Source organism: Haliotis cracherodii, unplaced genomic scaffold (assembly GCF_022045235.1).
Source record: "Haliotis cracherodii isolate W230 unplaced genomic scaffold, xgHalCrac1.p SCAF_13, whole genome shotgun sequence".
Lineage (NCBI taxonomy): Eukaryota > Metazoa > Mollusca > Gastropoda > Lepetellida > Haliotidae > Haliotis > Haliotis cracherodii.
The window spans coordinates 29,325,646-29,346,085 of NW_027266268.1; positions in this window are offsets into that span (position 1 = coordinate 29,325,646).

Sequence of the window (20,440 nt, forward strand, 5' to 3'; positions counted from 1 at the left end):
CATCCATTCAGATAGATAGTTGGGAGAACATTTGGTTTTCAGGTAAATATTTTAGTTTAGTTTTAGATCTTCCTACCATTAAAGCTTTTCATGAGTTTGTGCATGGAAGGATATTGAAAAGAGTTGATTATGACCCAGGTTGGGTCTTAATTTGTTAATGAGGGTCATAAATGAGGTAATGAGTTTTGTACAGTCTCTAAAACATGTATAATATGTAGCTCCTAATTCTATTAGCACAGGATCTTAATTGTTCAGTGCACCACCTGATGCCTTTTATGAACAAGATCTTTGTCATTAAGTACAGCACTTGATGCCTTTTATGAACAAGATCTTTGTCATGAAGTACAGCACTTGATGCCTTTTAAGAACATAATCTTTGTCATTAAGTACAGCACTTGATGCCTTTTAAGAACAAGATCTTTGTCATAAAGTACAGCACTTGATGCCTTTTAAGAACAAGATCTTTGTCATTAAGTACAGCACTTGATGCCTTTTATGAACAAGATCTTTGTCATTAAGTACAGCACTTGATGCCTTTTAAGAACATAATCTTTGTCATTAAGTACAGCACTTGATGCCTTTTAAGAACATAATCTTTGTCATTAAGTACAGCACTTGATGCCTTTTAAGAACAAGATCTTGTCATTAAGTACAGCACTTGATGCCTTTTAAGAACAAGATCTTTGTCATTAAGCACAGCACTTAATGCCTTTTATGAACAAGATCTTTGTCATTAAGTACAGCACTTGATGCCTTTTATGAACAAGATCTTTGTCATTAAGCACAGCACTTTATGTCTTTATGAACAAGATCTTTGTCATTAAGTACAGCACTTGATGCTTTTTAAGAACAGGCCCCCGTTCCACAAAGCGATCTTAGTGCTACGACTATCAGCAGCCAGTGTTAAAGTATGGGAGTTACGATAACCTTAGCGCTAAGATGGCTTTTTGGAACGGGGCCCAGGATCTTAGTTGTAATAAGTACACTGTCTGATGCCTATTAAGCACAGGACTAAGCCATACAAAGTGCACCACCTGATTCCTTTAACAGACAGGATATTGTCACATTTGGTGCCACGCTTGGTGACATTTGAGCACGGGACTTCTTAAATGAAGAAAATGAAGTGCAGCATCTGTAAGGCTTAGGATCTGAGGCATATCGACAGCAGTATTGACTCAGTATAATCAATATTACTTTTCATACAATTATTTGTCGGCAAGGGATGAAAATATATCACATTACACATCAGGGCCAACTTGCACAAAGAGATCTCAGCGCTAAGATGATCGTAACTCCCATACTTTAGTATAGTCTTACGATAGTCTTAGCGCTAAGGTTGCTTTGTGCAAGTGGACCCTGGTGATATAACAGTTATCAGCAAGTAATGCAGAATTGTTTGACAGGATTCAAAGGCTGAGATAGGAGTGATCCCAATAAGTATTTCAATCACAAAACAATAATTAGTGGTATATTGTACTGGTAATACTTTTAGTCCAGTAATATTTCAAGAAGATACCTTTTTACCCGCTGTTCTGTTTGATGTTTCACTGATTCACAAACCTTACCATGAAAGTTTGATGAAACATGTACTCCTTTTGTAAAGATATGTATATATTTATAGGTATATATTTCTTGACTATTTACAATAGTTTCAGTATATTTATGTCCATTGTTTCACTTTTGTATCATGTTTTTGTATCACTCTAGTCTTCCATCAGTTATTACTGTGACAAGGGGGGCATGTATATAGGCAGCAGCTCTCACTAACAGGTGAGGATACACATTCGTGATTGGATCTGTGTCCACGATGAACAGTGATAACACAGCGTGCCAGCTTGTTGTACGAGGAACCTTAGAGCACGGGTTTGATCCTGAGAACCTAGAAATGTAATCGGTGCAAACCGGTGTTTGAATCCACAGTCATAGTCTTCTAAGACATCTAAGATGCAATTCTGCATAGGAAATTGTGACACCTTAGACCACTGGGCCTATGTGGCACAAATGGTTAACTGTATGTACAATTAATGAACTTTGTTCTGCAGCATGTTTGATGTTTAATAATTAATAAAGTCAGGTCATTCTCTCAATTTGAATCAAACCCTAAAACATGGAAATAAGTATTTTTTGTGCATCACATGTATTAGTTATGGTATGTATATAAATGTATGTATTCTTAAATTGTTATGTGAACTAAAACTAGTCAAAGATTCCAATCTCATTAACATAAGATCTTTTCCCCCGATACTTCACGTCTCTTAGTGAAGATGTGACAACCCCACAGAAGGTCACATCACATGAATGAAATCCAACATCCGGACACAACACACACACAAAAAATATTCCGTTGCTGGTTCTCCCTTTAGTATGTAGATGCCATTCAGAAAGTTCAAAAATAACAATTTATAAAATATCAAGAATAATTTGATAGTGAGGCCCTTTCATTCAAAAGAGGACATTTAAGTTTTCAGAGGGCAGAAATCAGATATCCTGGCTGAATGCTTCACTCACTCTAACCTCGAATTTAGAAACCTCAACACAAAGTTGACCTGATCATGCGAGCTATGGGAAGGTTGGCAGATCTTCACACACAGAGATACGGTATTGGACGAAAGGATCTGATTCTAATCAGATTGTCAAAGAATTACTGCTTGTACATCATATGTTTATTTGTATGAATAATCTCATATATTGTTATAGTTATATATTATCCTGATGTTGTTTATGCAGGTTTAGAATTTTGTATTTGTTTTCTCCAGTCAACAAAGATTGGCTGGTTAAGAAATGCCATCTACCTAACAGTAGTCTTGCTGACTTTTACTAGTTTTGAACGGGCAGATTTGTGTTGATCCTGCTATGGATTGCTCTTGTACATCTGAAAGGGGGGGGTGCATGGTATACCTTATGTATTGGCCTGTCATGTGCTTTTGTTCCCTTCATGATTTGGGGCAGTCGGGTAGCCTAGTGGTTAAAGCGTTCACTTGTCATGTCGGTTTGATTCCCAACATGGGTACAATGTGTGAAGCCCATTTCTGTTCTGGTGATATTATATTTCTCTCCCCCCGTGATATTGCTGGAATTTTGCTAAAAGCGGCGTAAAACCATACTTACACTCTCCTTCCATGATTTGGGTACAGTGGTAAACCTCAAGTTTGGATCTGTGTCTGGGTTGGACTTTTACAGGTGGTTTCCTCAGGTCAGACTTCCTCATATGGGACCCATATTGAACATGAATATCCCGAGGATACTTTTGTCTTGTGGTGTTGGCTACTTCGTTTGATTGTATTGGCTAGTCTCTGTTTGCTACTTAATGAATGGTACACCAATAGAAGTGAGCTGTAGTTAGTGGTGAGGCTTTCCAAACTTGACTCTTCAGCCACAGTATTCCTGTCACATCATTGGGGTCAGTATTAAATGTTTAAGAAAATTCTAATATAAAGCAGGTCATTAAGGATTCCTCTATGGGAACCAAAGGGTTAGAATACATCTCCAGCACCCTATTCTTATCACAATCTGGGACTTAAGACACTAGTCTAAGCCAAGAGTCTTGTAAAAGTCTGTTCGGATAGTAGGTTCAACTGGTAACATTATCTATAGATAAAAACACTTTTAGGCAAGTTTGGGCCAGTAGACTCAAAAGTTTTTTGCACAGACTGTTATCATAAGAGGAGTTCATGGATTGTGTTGTCAGGCTTGGTTTGTTTGATTTGATGTCATCGTACCCGATGGCATGGTTATTTACTGATAATATACATAAATGGTCCATCACTGGAATATTGCTGAGTGTGGTGTTAAACAGCTAACTCCAGCAATTACTGATGACCTACTATTGTCCAACCGATTCTTATAAGGAGGAATCCCAGAGTTGGTAGATTATAGAAGGTAAGGTCTGTGAATAAAGCCATAAAATGACACCAAAGTCTGGTTCCGGTAAATTTAATTTTGGACATGAAAGCTAATAATGGTCCACATGTTAACACTAAAATCTACTAAAGATGATGTGAAGTGACATGTAAAGGCTAGTACTATTAGACTAGTATTCATTCAGAGCAGAATAAGATACGGGACATAACTCTTCATAACTCTCGAGTTAACCCAAAAGTTTTTTGTTTGTTTGATTGTTGTTTAACGCCACACTCGGCAATATTCCAGCTATATGATGGCGATGTGTGTCAATAATCGTGTCTGGACCAGACAATCCAGTGATTAATATCATGAGCATCGATCCAAACAATTGGATTCGATGACATGCATCAAACCAAGTCATCGGGCCTGACCACCCGATCCTGTTAGTCTCGTCTTACAACAAACATAGCCGCCTTTTACAGCAAGCATAGGTTGCTGAAGACCTATTCTACCCCGGATCTTCACAGGTCTAACCCTAAAGTAGTATACAACCATTATCTGGCTGCAAGTGATGTAAAATTCTGTTCACCCACATATTCCCTGAGGCTTTTCAGTAATGTAAGTAAATACAGATTGATGTAACAGTCTTACCCTGTTCTATACGTCACAACTGCAGTTTATGTTTGTTGGCTTGCATCAATAGTGTGTGCATTCATCTTTGTCTCCCTGGGGAGGTGTAGTCTTTGAAATGTGTCATTAATACTCTTGAACTGTTATTTATTATGCATTTATTATGGACTCGACAGATGAGAAATGATCAAACGATATCTCCTTAGAAATATCGCTATGATAAAATTGCATCATAATGGTGCTGCATCACAATGCTTTGCAGACCATTGTGATGTCATCGTTTACCATGACATCACTAATCTCTATGCCACTGAAGCTGGTTAGCTCTACTTTTTACACTCAAGACACTGGTTGTTACTGTTTACAAACTGAAAAAGTTGGAAGAATGATTTTGGATGATAAATAGAGTCTTCCCCTTGTGTCTATTGGTATGAAATTTATCAACACTCATCATGAAAGTTTGATACTCCTCAGCTCCTTGGCTTCATTTCTGTTCAACTTCGATTCAGGAACTTTCAGTTATACAGAAGAAAACCCAGGGAGCACACAAACATGCCTTGCTTGCCGTAAAAGGCGACTATGCTTGTCGTAAAAGGCGACTAACGGGATCGGGTGGTCAGGCTCGCTGACTTGGTTGATGCATGTCATCGGTCCCAATTGCGTGGATCGATGATCATGATGTCGATCACTGGATTGTCTGGTCCAGACTCGATTATTAACAGACCGCCATCATATAGCTGGAATATTGCTGAGTGCGGCGTTAAACACCAAACTCCTCAGCTAGCCGCGGAAGTGTAAGCTTTCATCTACTCGTGGTGATATATTCGATATCAAGAGACACAAGGGTCAGATTCTCTATGTATTGGTACATTCTTTCCATATTTTATCCTCAAAAGCAGTATTGTTTGGTTATTACAGAACAAAAGATCTCTTTTTGTAAGTTTTTCAAGGTTATATAGATATCTAGAAGAATTTCTTATTTTTCTCATTTTCATCATAGAAATGGCCTGATGCAAAGATTTGTTTTAATAACTTTTTTGCACTGAAACAGGCCCCAAAACTTCAAGATGCTTCAGAAATCAATTGGAGCATCAGAGTTACTTTTTGTGTGATCAGTACTTCACAATGATAGTGGATACCAAATGGATTCTAACTCTAGTGTCATTTGATATCAACTACATTGTATAACAAAACATTTCTCTTAATTCTTTTTTATTTTTTTAATAAAAATAGTCAATTCTTGAAAATTTATGAAAATCAATGTTAAAATTTCAATGATATTATAATTTGATTCACATATGGCTTGACTTGGAGAATTCTGTATTAGGATTGAGAAAATTACAAGAATCGAGTCTCACCTGCAAACTTATGCTGTCATATTTGTTATGTATGAGGTAAGTTTGTTTTATTTGTAGTGATTAGACACCCCTTGCAATGTCATGATTGAACTGTTCAAACAAGAGTATGTTTCTTGTACCCTTATTATCTTTGTTGTTTGTTTTTATGTTAGTTGCAGTTTTCATTTACAGATCTCTACAATATGTTCATCATCAGAAATAATATTTAGTTGCTTATATTTCCAAGAATAGAACCTCTCTTACTGTAAAACTGAATTAAGTTATGCTGAAAACCTGGGTTTGATACTCCACATCACTCATTAAATTTTGTTCATGTTATTTTCTGTGGCTGTTTTTTTATCTGTTTATATTTTGTGCCTATTTCTTAAGCTGTTCATATTCTGTGACCTGAGCTGTTTATTTTCTATGATTTTTTCTAAAGCTGTTTATGTTCTGTAACTCTACTTAAGCTGTTTACAATTTTGTTCACTATAAGCGAGACTACATTGTATTATATCCTCAATTTGAAACTATGTTTTCCACTGTTGCATGGTTTTGTTAGTACCTAGATATGACAAAGGACAACACTACTGCATATTGTCCCAATTATTTGATTTCCTGTGTAGAGTGAACATGCACATTCTTTCTGTTGGGTAGTCAAATGGTTAGCTCGCCACACAGGCGACCAGTGTTAAATTTCCCATGGGTGAAATATGAGAAGTGTCCCTCCACCATGATATGGCTGGACTATTGTTAACAGGAGCATATGGGGCCTATATATATTGATTAGTATAGTTTCATCCAGGATGTTTTTAAATGTGAGGTGGGAGGCATTTTGCTTCATATGATGCATTTTTTTATTGAACTTGTGAAGTCATCATTTTAAATTAATATAGATATTTGTGGATATTATTCACATGAACCATAAAGGTTTGTAACAAATGTTATATTTGGGATAATACTTTCTTATTTTGGTTGAACTACATATGTGGTGTAATTCATCATGCAGATTATATGTCCAATCTACATAAAGAATGTGTGGATTCTTGAGATTATCAGATGGCAGATTTCTGATCGGATTTGGCTTCATTTCTGTGCAACTTCGATTCAGGAACTTTCAGTTATACAGAAGAAAACCCAGGGAGCACACAAACATGCCTTGCTTGGCGTAAAAGGCGACTATGCTTGTCGTAAAAGGCGACTAACGGAATCGGGTGGTCAGGCTCGCTGACTTGGTTGATGCATGTCATTGGTCCCAATTGCGTGGATCGATGCTGATGATGTTGATCACTGGATTGTCTGGTCCAGACTCGATTATTTACAGACCGCCATCATATAGCTGGAATATTGCTGAGTGCGGCGTTAAACACCAAACCAACCAACCAACCAACCAACCAATCTGAAATGGCAGAATCATGCTGATGGGCTGATCAGAAAGTTCACCTGACTCAACCTCCCATGGAAGTGTCCTCACATCTTCTCATGCAGTTATATGGGGCACGGGTGGCCCAGTCGTCTAAGGTGCCGCGATTCCCTGTGCAGAGTTGCGTCCCTTGGGCATGCCAGAAACCTATGATTGTGGGTTCAAATCCCGGTTCGCCCCGATTATGTTTCTAGGTTTGTCAGCACCATACCCGTGCTCGTGGGTTTCACCGAAGTGGTAAACGTCTGAGACCTGCATCACTTCGGGCTTTCCTCCCACATTAAGCTGACACGCCGCGATATAACTGGAATACTGTTAAAAGCGGCGTTAAACCCAACTCACTCACTCACTCATGCAGTTATATGGTTTGGTGTCAGAGCAAAGATCTTATTTTGATCAGATTGTCTTTATCAATATGTACTTGGAAACAAACAAACAAACGATGTTGGGCACATTGTTTGGTAGTGAGGCATGAAGGGATGAAAATCTAATAATTTATTATGGCCTTAATCATGAGTTTGAAATCCATCTCATAGGTAGCACTGATGTAAATAGGCACTTTATATATGTATGTTTTGATTAAATTGTAGATGTGTGGGTGACCTGTGGGTGTTTAGCCCCAGGTTGTGTTAATTGGTCTGTTTCTATTTTTATTAAAGATGTGTATGAAGATTATTATGTGATTGTGTTTGTGATAATGATGTAATGAAAAGTCCAGTTTTGTATTTCTTTACTCATCTTCTTACACATTCAAATGCAATACTTTCTGTGTCATTCACATGCAGATGAAACTCATGTCCTGTAAAGAGAGAACTTTATTGATTTACTCTGATCCATCGTGCTCTAAAAGCGCTGATGCTGTTTCATTAATGCACTGATCAAGTCTTGATTTCTTGTTTAATGCCACACCCAGAAATATTCCATCTATATGAGAGTGGCCTGTAAATAATTGAGTATGGACCAGATAATCAAGTGGATGACATCATGTGATAACTGAAATGCGATGATACGCTATCAACCAAGTCACTGAACTTTACCACCAGGTCCATTTACAACAAGCATAGGTTTCACCACAGGATCCCCACGGGGCTATCAACTTGTATTTTTGGAACTTTAACACTTCTGAATATTCTAATCCTTGTAAAGGGTTCATAAAAGTTTCTGTTTTGCTTCTTGGCGTTCTTTGATTGTGTGACCCTATTCTGACCTCATGGGATGCTCCTTGCAATATGAATCACTGGTTTGTCTGGTCCAGACAATTATTTACAGGCCATTGTCATATAGCTGTGTGTATCTTTAAGCAAGTAAATAATTCGGGTAAATTGTGATTGTTTGATTGAAGAACAATCAAGTAAAAGGCGGAGTCAAACCAGTATACATCTGATACTCATGTTATGATATACATTAATGTTACATGAAATAAGGTAAAAGGATAGACATCTCAGTCTTTTTCCATGTATGCAACTGTTATTCGTTAAATCCAAGGCGGGATTGAATCAGAAGGCAACAGTCGATGGCCAGTATTTGAGACTAGTGCTTTGATTGCCTGATGTATAGATGATACTCACTGGCAGTTACATGTAAATGCACACTAGCATACATGATATTACTTCATGTGGTTTTTATATTTTGTATTTGTTGTGAATGTCTGTCTATGATATTTATCCCATATACCATTTTCTTTCAGTATATATTTAGCCTGCTTGCATATATTTATGTCTCAGATATTTTGATAAAGAGCTTCATCTAAACTTTTCGTCATCCTCGATTGTCCAGTGTATCACATCTCCATTCTGTTATGATATATACCTTGGACCCATCCACCCTCCAAGGTTTTGTTGTGACGCCATTTTGAATGACAATGCGAAAAATAGACGTCCAATCATTTTATGATTTAAACAAACAGTGATTTCACCGGTATTCGTTTTGACTTTCGCTTAATGTCGCAAATTGAACTGGAATGTCTTGTAGCATAACGACTTCCCTTTCCCCCTCAGTACTCAGCAAAAAGAATAATGTGTAAGATTCTTGTGATTTGTTTAAGTACATAGAGGCCTTGCTTGGATGAGGCCTTGTTGATTTCAAGTTCATGTGCGAAAGATATTATGTGCTACGTTAAGTGTGAAGGAGAAGAGCTTTTGACGTCACTTTGAAAACAAAGCCATGGTGGCATATGGATCCAGCTTATTGATCATAATAGATTGGTTGGTTTGTTGTTTAATGCTACACTCAGCAATATTCCAGCTATATGACGGAGGTCTGTAAATATTCGAGTCTGGACCAGACAATCCAGTGATTGACATCATGAGCATCAATCCACGCAATTGGGATCAATGACATGCATCATCCAAGTCAACGAGCCTGACTACCCGATCCCGTTAGTTGCCTCTTATGACAAGCAAAGTCGCCTTTTACGGCATGCATGGGTTGCTGAAGACGTATTCTACCCCGGATCTTCACGGGTCAATCATAATATAGTGAAGATGCAACACACTGGATAATTAAGGATTACTTTTCGTGGACCATGAGAGAAACTGCAGTACCACAGCATCTGCCATTTATCTGACCTCCTGATGGTTTCCCAATAACAATAATAACTAAGAATGAGGTATGTTTGTTGTTTAATGCGGCACTCACAAGTATTCCAACCGTATGACAGCAGTCTGTACATAACTGAGTCTTGACCAGACAGTCCAGTGATTGACTTCATGATTATCAATCTATTCAATTTGGATACGATGATGTGCATCAACCAAGTCAGCGAGCCTGACAAGCATGGGTTGCTGATGGCAAATTCTGACCCGGATCTTCAGTGGTCAAGCATAAGGCATGGGCCATTTGTGCCTCCTGGGTTAGGCTAAATCGCTAGCAACCTATGCTTGTAAGAGGCAACTCAATGGATCGGGTGGTTATGCTTGGTGTTGTAAACTCCCAAAGAATGGATCGTTCCTTTCACTTGCTATCATCTGGTTGGGACTTGATTGTTTACAGGCTGCCATCCCATAGCTGGAATATTGCACAGTGTGGCATTGAAAAACAAACAAGAAGGAAACCAAAAGTCACCTGACCAGTTTCCAGTATACATGTATAACCACATTTCAGATGGTATTCCTGATCATTTAAAGCCCTATTCAATACGGAAACCTATCATTTGTGAACTGTAAATAAGGAAGGATATGTCCAGTTGAGCTCAGATGTCTGCTTTTGGGATTGTTACTTTTTGCACTTTTAATTTACCTGCTTGTCAGTCATCTAAGGTTGGAGCAGAGTGCCATGACTTATTTCACAGCGATGTCAGATCTTCTTGAGTTTTTTGAAAATGGGAAATGTACTCTTATAGTGGATGAATAAAAGGGTTAAACTTTTTCAAATGATGTCGGTCTTTAATATTTTTGCATGAAGATTCTAACCCACTGACTTAGTCTGCCACTGATTGGTTCCGACTGTATCATGAGCATGTGTTTATGAATCACTATCAAATAGTGATGATACCAGGTGTTCATGAACAGCTGAGTGTATGATACACCTGCCACAAACACATGAAAAGGCAAGTCAATTATTCACATGAAAACAGCACAGAATCATATGGTTGAAGTCAGATAGGGAATTGCATTTGACATAATTTTTAAATATGTCATCCACATGTCCAAAATATACTTTTTGAAAGCTTTTCTGAGACCTTGAATGTTGTAACTCAAACAACTTTTGAGCAAGATTTGTATGACTCTCTTTGAAGTCTTTGTTAAAAGAGCATTCTCCAACAGTTTTGAAAAATAGACACCGTATGCTGGAGATGTTGGAATGTTCCTTGACAAAAGGGAAAGTTGAAGACTGGAAAGTTGAAGTCCCTCTTGTCATTCAGTTTTGTGGCTCTTTTGTAATTCTGTCTTTTTATGTATAGATCTCAACATGAAACCGACGAGGCAGTCTCTGGTCTCCTTTGTTATGAAATCTTATCTTTCATGGTTTGCATGAAAAGAGGGCTGAGGCATGTGTGGCATGTAACAAAGATTTTATGGACGTTACGCTTAATGTCGAAGTTGAATCACTGTAAGTAGAAAGCTCACATCGGCTGCACTCAAACTCTGGGAAAAAGAGCGATAATTGTGAAGTTCTCATTCTATAAAGACAAAACTGAAGTGACGGAAGCTACCATAAAGTTTCCGAATGGGAACCAAGGTCATAGGGTATCAGAAGACTACACTTAGAGTTTGGGGGCATCAAAGTTGTGACGATTCCCAAACAAGAGAACAAACGTTGCCTATCTGAAGTACGATGAATTGATATCAGACAAGCAGAGCTGCGTAGAACTGGAAACCAAGTACGAAAACGCAGACAAGACAATCACCAAAACCGAATTGGACATTATCAACATCTTGTTGACTGGATCTTTATTCAAGTGTATTGTAGGCCATAGGCCCATGATACAAACGGTAAGTGTACAGTGGAAGTTCGAGGATCACATTTATGTATTTAACAATGACAAAGATACATGGCTTTAACAATAAACAAAGAAAGACTTTGTACAGTTGCTCGATGGACAGATGACATCAGGATGTTGAACTTTTGCCTTGGTATAAATCTGCCCTCAGATTACACATTAGAATAAAATGGTACTCATCTTCAACATAATTGTTTTTAAATGCTTTGCAAACTCGTTCCAGTCTAGGTTCCATTTTGTGTCTACCAGATTCGATCCGAAGATGATGTGAACTACACCGTAATCTAGCCAGAGCATTATCGACATCTTCATCTGCTGCTAGGTCATCTAGGACAACGACATCTGCTGGTAGTAAAAGCAAATAGGATTGTGTTTGTGGCCTCACAAACCACCTGTTCAAGATTATTGCACTTATATAGCGATTGTTTGTCTTTCTGCTTGTACTAGTCCGGACTAATGTCAGTTTTATAGTGCTTGCACATTTAGATACCATGCCGCAGTTTGAGATGAATACCCCACTCAGACACAGTATACTGACTCCGAGCTGACCAGTCCTTGTTTTAGCCTCTTAATTCCGAACGCCAGGCAGCGTAACAACAAGTACCATCTTTTAATATCTTTTGGTATGAGGCGAACCCCGAGCCTTCCGCTCTCCGGGCGAACGCTCTACCACTAGACCACGGAGGCGGTCCACTCTAGTTGGATCATCTCCGGTGAGAAGTCAGATATATGCTTGGGAAGGACATCATCCAGCCAAATGACATTTAGTGCATCCTGGTACCCACACCTGACAACACCTACCGATGTTGTGCCGACCTGAAACGAGGAAGCTCGTCATCCAAAACTGACGCATACCACATACCAAAGGCTGATGACTGTGTTGACCGAAGTTGTCTAGCAATGATCGTTAGTTTGACCTTTAAAGGGGGTATTATCAGAATCCACTCTGTGAACGTGCAAACAGATTTCTGCTTTTGCTACACCAGATGGACTTTATCAGTTCCAAGTTAAGCCATTAGGGTTAACAAATGCACCAACTACGTTTCAACGCCTTACAAAGTACATAGACTTACAGCAGCGACATGACCCGCGACGATCCGGGGAAGAACAAGCATACTTGCCGATAAAGGTGACTATGCTTGTCGTAAGAGGTGACTAGCGGGATCGGGTGGTCAGCAGACTCGCTGACTTGGTTAATGTATGTCGTATCCCAATAGCGTGGATCGATGCTCATGATGTTAATCACTGGACTATCTGGTCCAGACACGATTATTTACAGACCGCCGTCAAAAGGCTGAGGGTATAAACAAAGGGAGACAACTATTGACACGTCATATGGCAGTGTCACAGATTTATGAATGAGAAATAAAAAAGTAACCGCTTTTACTTGTTTTGTAACTGATTGACCAACTGAGAGCTATACAATGAACCCCCTAAACGAGTCCTAAAAGTTGGCGTATATTTGTCGATATAACCATTAAATGTGAAGTGCCATAAAATCCAAGATTGCGGCCACTAACAGTGTTCTGTCTCATATTACATAGTAAGTGAGTGAGTGAATTTGATTTTATGCCGCAATATCCAGCAATATCACGGTGGGGGACACCAGAAATGGGCGTGAAGACGGCACATGAACCTGAAATCATTAGTATTCCAACACCGCCTTAAAACCGACGTGTTGCCTTTTTCTTCAATACACCTAAGTCAATGTCCGTCAAGACATCGGACGGTTTCTCTTTAAGAGAATGCGAGTTTTAAAAGTGAAGATGTAATTAAACCTTTGATTGGTTGTCTGCAATCTGTTATCCTCCCGCTGATCAGGTACCCGACAGGGACGAAGGACGCAGTCCGCTGACGCCCGGCCCGACTCAGTACTCTTGAGAGCCAAAACAACATCGTACAGGTGGTCAGGTAAAGGTCAGGTATTGCCATTCGCAGCTGCCCCATATGTTAATACAAATACCAAATACACAACAGTAAATCATCGACTCCCACGGAATCAAGATACTTGCTAAATATTAATCAATGAATATCACTGACGTGTCAACTTGATTGCTATTATCAGGTACATTTATGACGTTAGTGAAGGATCTATACTGAGTGGAAAGGAAATACTGGGGTTTTCTCTCATTGTTTTGCTTTATTGTTTCACGCCACAGTCAGAGTTTGTCAAGCTCGTACCAGCAAACCAGTGGTTAATATTATCATATATCTGAGATGTTAGTGAAGGCTTTCAGTCAATGTCGGGCTCACTTTAGGCCCAGTCGTCTAAGGCGCCGCAATTAGCTGTACAGAGTTGCGTCCCTTGGAGATGCCAGAAACCTAAGATTGTGTTCGAATCCCCGTTAGCCCCGATTATGTTTCAACGTTTGTCAGCACCATACCCGTGGTCGTAAGTGGAAAACGCCTGAGACCTGCATCACTTCGGACGTTCCTCCAATATTAAACTGACAGGCCGTGATGTAACTGGAATACTGTTTAAAGAGGCGTTAAACCAAACTCACTCATTCACTCAAAATAATTGCACACGTTATCAATCACTTACAAGGCCTCCAATAACACTATCTGTGAACAGAACTGGGTAAGAGTGACATATAAAATAATGCCACATACAAAGTCAGTATGTTGAGGTAACTGAGGAGGAAATGTGTCACACCCACGCAAAACATTTTGGCTTTCTCTAAAACCTGAAGACATACCCATAACTCCTTTGTTCTTGATTCCAAGACCCGTGAAGATCTGGGGTAGAATAGGTCTTCAGCAACCCATGCTTGCCGTAAAAGGCAATTATGCTTGTCTTAAGAGCCAACTAATGGGATCGGGTGGTCAGGCTCGCTGACTTGTTTGATGCATGTCATCGTATCCCAATTGCGTAGATCGATGCTCATGATGTCAGTCACTGGATTGCCTGGTCCAGACTCGATTGTTTACAGACCGCCGTCATATAGCTGGAATATTGCTGAGTGCGGCGTTAAACAAACAAACAAACATAACACCTTGTATCATCACTTATTGATAACGTTTCATAAAATAAAACATGTTTATGATATGGACGAAGCGTGCCACGGACTCTGTTTTTGAAAGAGATTACAGACAGACACACGGACAGATAACAGACAGAATCTATTCTGTACTTTAGGCCCTGGCACATAATACAAAAAAGATGGAAAAATAATTGAATGTTAATACTGAATAACCGGCGGGAGTACAATACACTTTGTGTTACAACGATAGATGTTTTGCTTCTAATCGTTAGAGCTTAACAAAGGAATTTAATCAAACATTAAATAGTATGGATATTGTCGGTTGACATCAGGCTTACAACGGTTTCAGTGACTGGTGGATTGATAGATGATTGGCGAAACATTCTCTTCTTGGTTGGAAATATCTGCCACATATCAATGATACATGTCGTTCATTTTCCACATAATTTGTCTTTGTATGATTCTGGTTTTTTCCAGCTATTTCTTACGACTAGGGAAATGGTTTTGTCGATTTTAGTTATGTAAAGAACAAGAAGACAAAGCTAGCTATCTTGTCCACACCGCCCTCTATGAATACAGATGATGCTACCACACATGTATTGTTGTAAGCATACATTTTTCATTCCATTCGAAGCGGATGTCAGGAAAGTTGTCCCGACCTGTGTTTTCTTCATAAATGTAGGAATAACATTTACTGAGAATCGACAACATTCATCCTTTTGACTGTAACAACAAAATTCTTGCAAAATGTGGCTGTGTAAGGGAACGACCATTTGATCAGGTGGTGGGTTGGCCTGGGGTTTTATCAAAATGCATAGACTGTCCCCTACCCGAGAATACAGAATATGAAATGGGCGTCCCCTAAGGATTAACAGTAATATTTGTATTACAAAAGGGGTCTTTGGGACTTGACCAGAGATGTATCGTATCTGAGTAAGATATATATCTGATTTTATGAGACCGAGTTGGAATTCATGTAGACAACTATCTCCGGTTCTCACCTTGCTTTTCGATCATGGAACAAAATGCTGGACATTTTGAACACTCATTGCTCAAATATATTAAACAAAGGTGCCAACAATTTGCATATGTACCAAAAAAAGATCCAATTTTAAACGTAGAATTTAAGTTCAATATTACAAATGAAGCACCAATAAGCATTGCGCTGATTGGTTTGTAGAAGTAATATGACGTCATTCTGCTGCATTATTGTTAATAGCATATGAGTGAGTGAGTATGGTTTTATGCCGCTTTTTGCAATATTCCAGCAATATCACGGGGGGGGGGGGGGGGGGGGTGGGGGGGCACCAGAAATGGGCTTCACACATTGTACCCATGTCGGGAATCGAACCCGGGTCTTCAGCCCGGGCGAACGCTTTACCACCTGGCTACCGGACCGCCCCCAATAGCATATGACGATGGACGTCATAGGTCATGAGGATAAATGTGTCACTCGTGTATACATCATCCACTCGAGGGGATAATTAAGGATTGACTGTGTGTTTGTTTTGGTTTATTGAGGTATGAATCGAAAAACCGATGTGCAAACTGTATGCTTCCGCGTAGCGGATTCTTACAAAAGTTTGCACATCTGTTTCATACCCAAATGAACCGAAAATACCAAACAGTCAATCCTAATTAAATTCAACAACGAAAACATGTGTTATCTGCAATAGTTTAATCAAAAACAGTTTTAGAAATCACAGTTGACACAAATGACAAGATTGATAAACATTCCGGGCGTAGGAATACATATTGTGGCGTGACATGAATCAGGAGATTGTTTAATTTATGCACATAACTTGACATGCTCACAAACAGCAGCCAAGCAAGTAGTAAGTTCTCACGACCAATCAATCAAGGCAAGAGTCGAGAAGAACTGCAACAGTGAGACTATAACAAACTCAACAAATATGTCCGGGGACGGCTGTTTCAAATGACAGTCACCGCAAGATTCAAACATTATTTAATTCCTAAGAACGGGAAGACACAGTTGGAAAAATGTTTTGTTTGTTTGTTTGTTTGTTTGTTGTTTAACGCCGCACTCAGCAATATATCAGCTATATGACGGCGGTCTGTAAATAATCGAGTCTGGACCAGACAATACAGTGATTAATATCATGAGCATCGATCTACGCCATTGGGATACGATGACATGCATCAACCAAGTCAGCAGCCTGACCACCCGATCCCGTAAGTCGCCTCTTACGACAAGCATAGTCGCCTTTTACGGCAATCATGGGTTGCTAAAGACCTATTCTTCCCCGGATTTTCACGGGTCGCGCGGTGATATATGACTGAAATGCTGTTCAGGGCGGCGTTAGACAAAACTCACACTCTCATCCACCACAAAAAGCAGGGTTCATATTCCACAACATAATTTCGTTCAATCGGTGCTGTTCTGAATGCGCCAAAATATACTGAACAAAAACCATTCAGCAAAACATAATTATTTGAGCATACACTGCTACATTATACAGTATATAGCACCGTGCAATATTGATTCTGTAAGTTTCCCAAAGCACATTGCAAAACCTGTCGCATAAAAACTCAGAACTCGAACCACCCTAGTCAATGGAACACGAAAGGAATTATTTCGTTGATCACGAACAATGTGTGTCCACTATTTAAGAACTTGGTCATCTCATGATACAACACAACACTAAAGTGAAAACCAATGCAAAATTGAACATTTGAACACGGGCCGAGACCGTGGAATGCCGGAAAGTCAGCGCCATGAAGCATATGGGTAGACTAGCGGCTGGACAAAATGTACGAGAGGTATCCCGCCATTTCAATGTGCATTAATGTACCATTTCACGTTTAAGACAAACAGGACAAGTTCGGGACCGACCACGTTCTGGTGGGCCGCTTGCTACTAGGGAAATGAAGGATCTTTACCCGGTGGCGTCATTGCGACGTCGTGGCCTTTCAAACGCAAGCACATTCTGCAGGAGACTTTAGCAAGCAACAGCCGCCACAGTTCACCCTCAATCTGTCCGTACTCGTCTTACGCAGCAGGATTACACGCCCGACATCAAGTGACTGCTGTGGCGTAAACTCAACGTCATGTGGCTGAACGACTCGCATGGGCGCGAATTCATCAGTGATGGAGTTTTGCACAATGGAACCAGACGTTAATTACATGTGAATCTCATTTTGTGTGAACTTTGTCAATGGAAGACACCTTGTGTGGCACGAGCGTTGTGAAATGTCTGACGCCGATGACGTCGTCCAGCGAGATCGATACGGCGGTGGAAGCGTTATGGTATGGACGGGTAACGGTTCGGTAATGGCAAAACTGAGCTTGTGATCGTTAATGACAGACAGACAATGGGAATCTCAGTGCCCAGTTATTGGGACAACATTGTCAGACCAGTGGCCATTCCATTCATTCAGCAACATCGTGTTTTTTTAGTTCCAACAACACAATACCCGAACCCATAAGCTCACTTAACCCGTGATCTACACAGAAACCAAGCTGGACCTTTCTCCGATAGAGCTTGTTTAGGACATCATGGGGAGAAGAGTAAGGGAACGTCGTATACTGACAATGTGGTGACCTTCAACGTGCCCTTATCCTAAATTGGACCAAACCTACCATTCCTTATAAACCTGCTACCACTAGACTAACATCTAGTCTCTGAAATGAACACATCTTACATAAAAAAACCGTTGTTCAGTTATCTTAATAAAAATATAATAAAAAGGAGCCCAGTAACTCTCTTCATTTTCAGATACTGCAGTGATCTAGACTTGCCAAACATTATAGACTTGCATGGGCTGTATTTGATATATATTTGTATCAGGGTCTGTAAGACAGACTATGCTACCACCTTTGCCCATCGTATTGTAGGTATCTTCCTATCTCATACAACGCTCTTGACAGACGCATGGAACGTCGCCGTACAGCTGCGATCCAGGCTAATGGTGCCTTCACACGTAACTGGCATTTTTATGTATCCACCCCTCTCATGCTAAATGCCTTCCCAATCCTTCCCAATCCTGTAGTGGGTGAATGAGTTGGGTTTAACCCCGTTTTAACAGTATTCCAGTTATATCACGGCGTGTCAGCTTAATGTGGGAGGAAACCCAAAGTGATGCAGGTCCCAGACGTTTACTACTTCAGTGAAACCCACGTTTGCTGACAAACCTAGAAACATAATCGGGGCGAACCGGGATTCGAACCCACAATCATAGGTTTCTGGCGTGCCCAAGGGACGCAACTCTGCACAGCGAATCGCGGGCGGCGCCTTAGACGACTGGGCCACCCTTCCCCCCCCCCACCCCCCCCACCCCCCCAATTCTGTAACAACGACGTGTAACCATAGCGGGGATGAGATGGCTGTTGTTGTTTCCATGCGATGCAATATATACGTAAATATTGTATATAAATTGTGCACCGATTTGTTACAATTTTCTGAACGGTTTTCGTTCAGTTTAAAATCGAAAACCTTTTGAGAGTTCATATTCTTGAGACGCTGGCACATCTACTCAATAACTTGTCTTCATTCACGCTGTACCACTGGACGAAATTAAAACACGTCTGTCCCGATCACGGAGACAGTTATATGGTCAATTTTGCACTAATAGTCGATTTATTGTCTGCATGATCGCGACCGTTGCGCGAAACTTCGATCGAGGGAACGTTTGTTTTGAACAGTGGCGATGAACACAATAACAGTCGACTGCTTCCTATCATCATTGTCACATTAGTATCAATTGGTTATTGATCGCTTAATCAGTAAATCGATCTGCTTATCACAATGCGGACCAACACAACGTATACATGGGCGGTCTCCTGAGACATGGTCACCATGCTGACACAACCCCCAGTTTTTATAACAGTTCGTAATGGAATGCGTTTATATATCAAATATATGAATGCTTTTCAATGAAGGATTTGTGGAACATATTTTAAGTACAACGCTAAAAATATATTTATCAGCTAGATTAGAGTTCCAATTTTACAATTCTACATATACCGTATTATTTGTGGTTTGTAAAACTACCTGTAATATACTGCCGACAGAAAATAAGGGAACTGATGAAATGGTAGACTGAGTGAGGCTGTAATGATGATAAGAGTCTGTAAAGTTAATAGTCAAATGTCCATTCACAATAACCAAATCAGTTTGCTTGTCATGTGTGATACCCCCACACACAGCATGACGCTACCTCCCTCATACTCATCATGGTCAAGAATTGTTGCCCTGGCATACCGCTCGCCGCTACGTCGCCAACAACGTGTTTCTGCTCTCGGAAGCAAAACCTTGATTCGTCTCTAAACATGGCGTAACTCCTTTGACGCACATCCCTTCCCGGTAAAGCCTTGCACTCCCAAATCGTTGCCGCCTATGAAAAGCTGTGAGGGCTAAACCCTCACAGGACGCCTCCCTTCCAGCGGGCTGCATAGACCTAGTTATAACGGTACATGTTGTAATTCGCCTCTCCTGTTATTCACTGGTAAGTACTACGCAATTCACTTTTAATAACAGAAGCAGTTTTGAATCTATTGCAGTGTTGCAATTAATGTGATTAGACGATCTTGTCTCGGTGTGAGTTTTTTTTGGCCTCTCACCCCCAGGGTGCCGTTGTACAAAACAACTTTAGTACTACGACTGTCGTAAATCCATGTTAAGGTTGTGAGTTGCGACCTGGTCTTATTGTAACCCCAACCGTTTGACAATACGTATCACACAGTCGAGTAATTCGGGCAGCTTTGGATATTGACGTTCACTGTGATAAGATGTCGCGTTCAAATGCATCGCAATGGTATTGT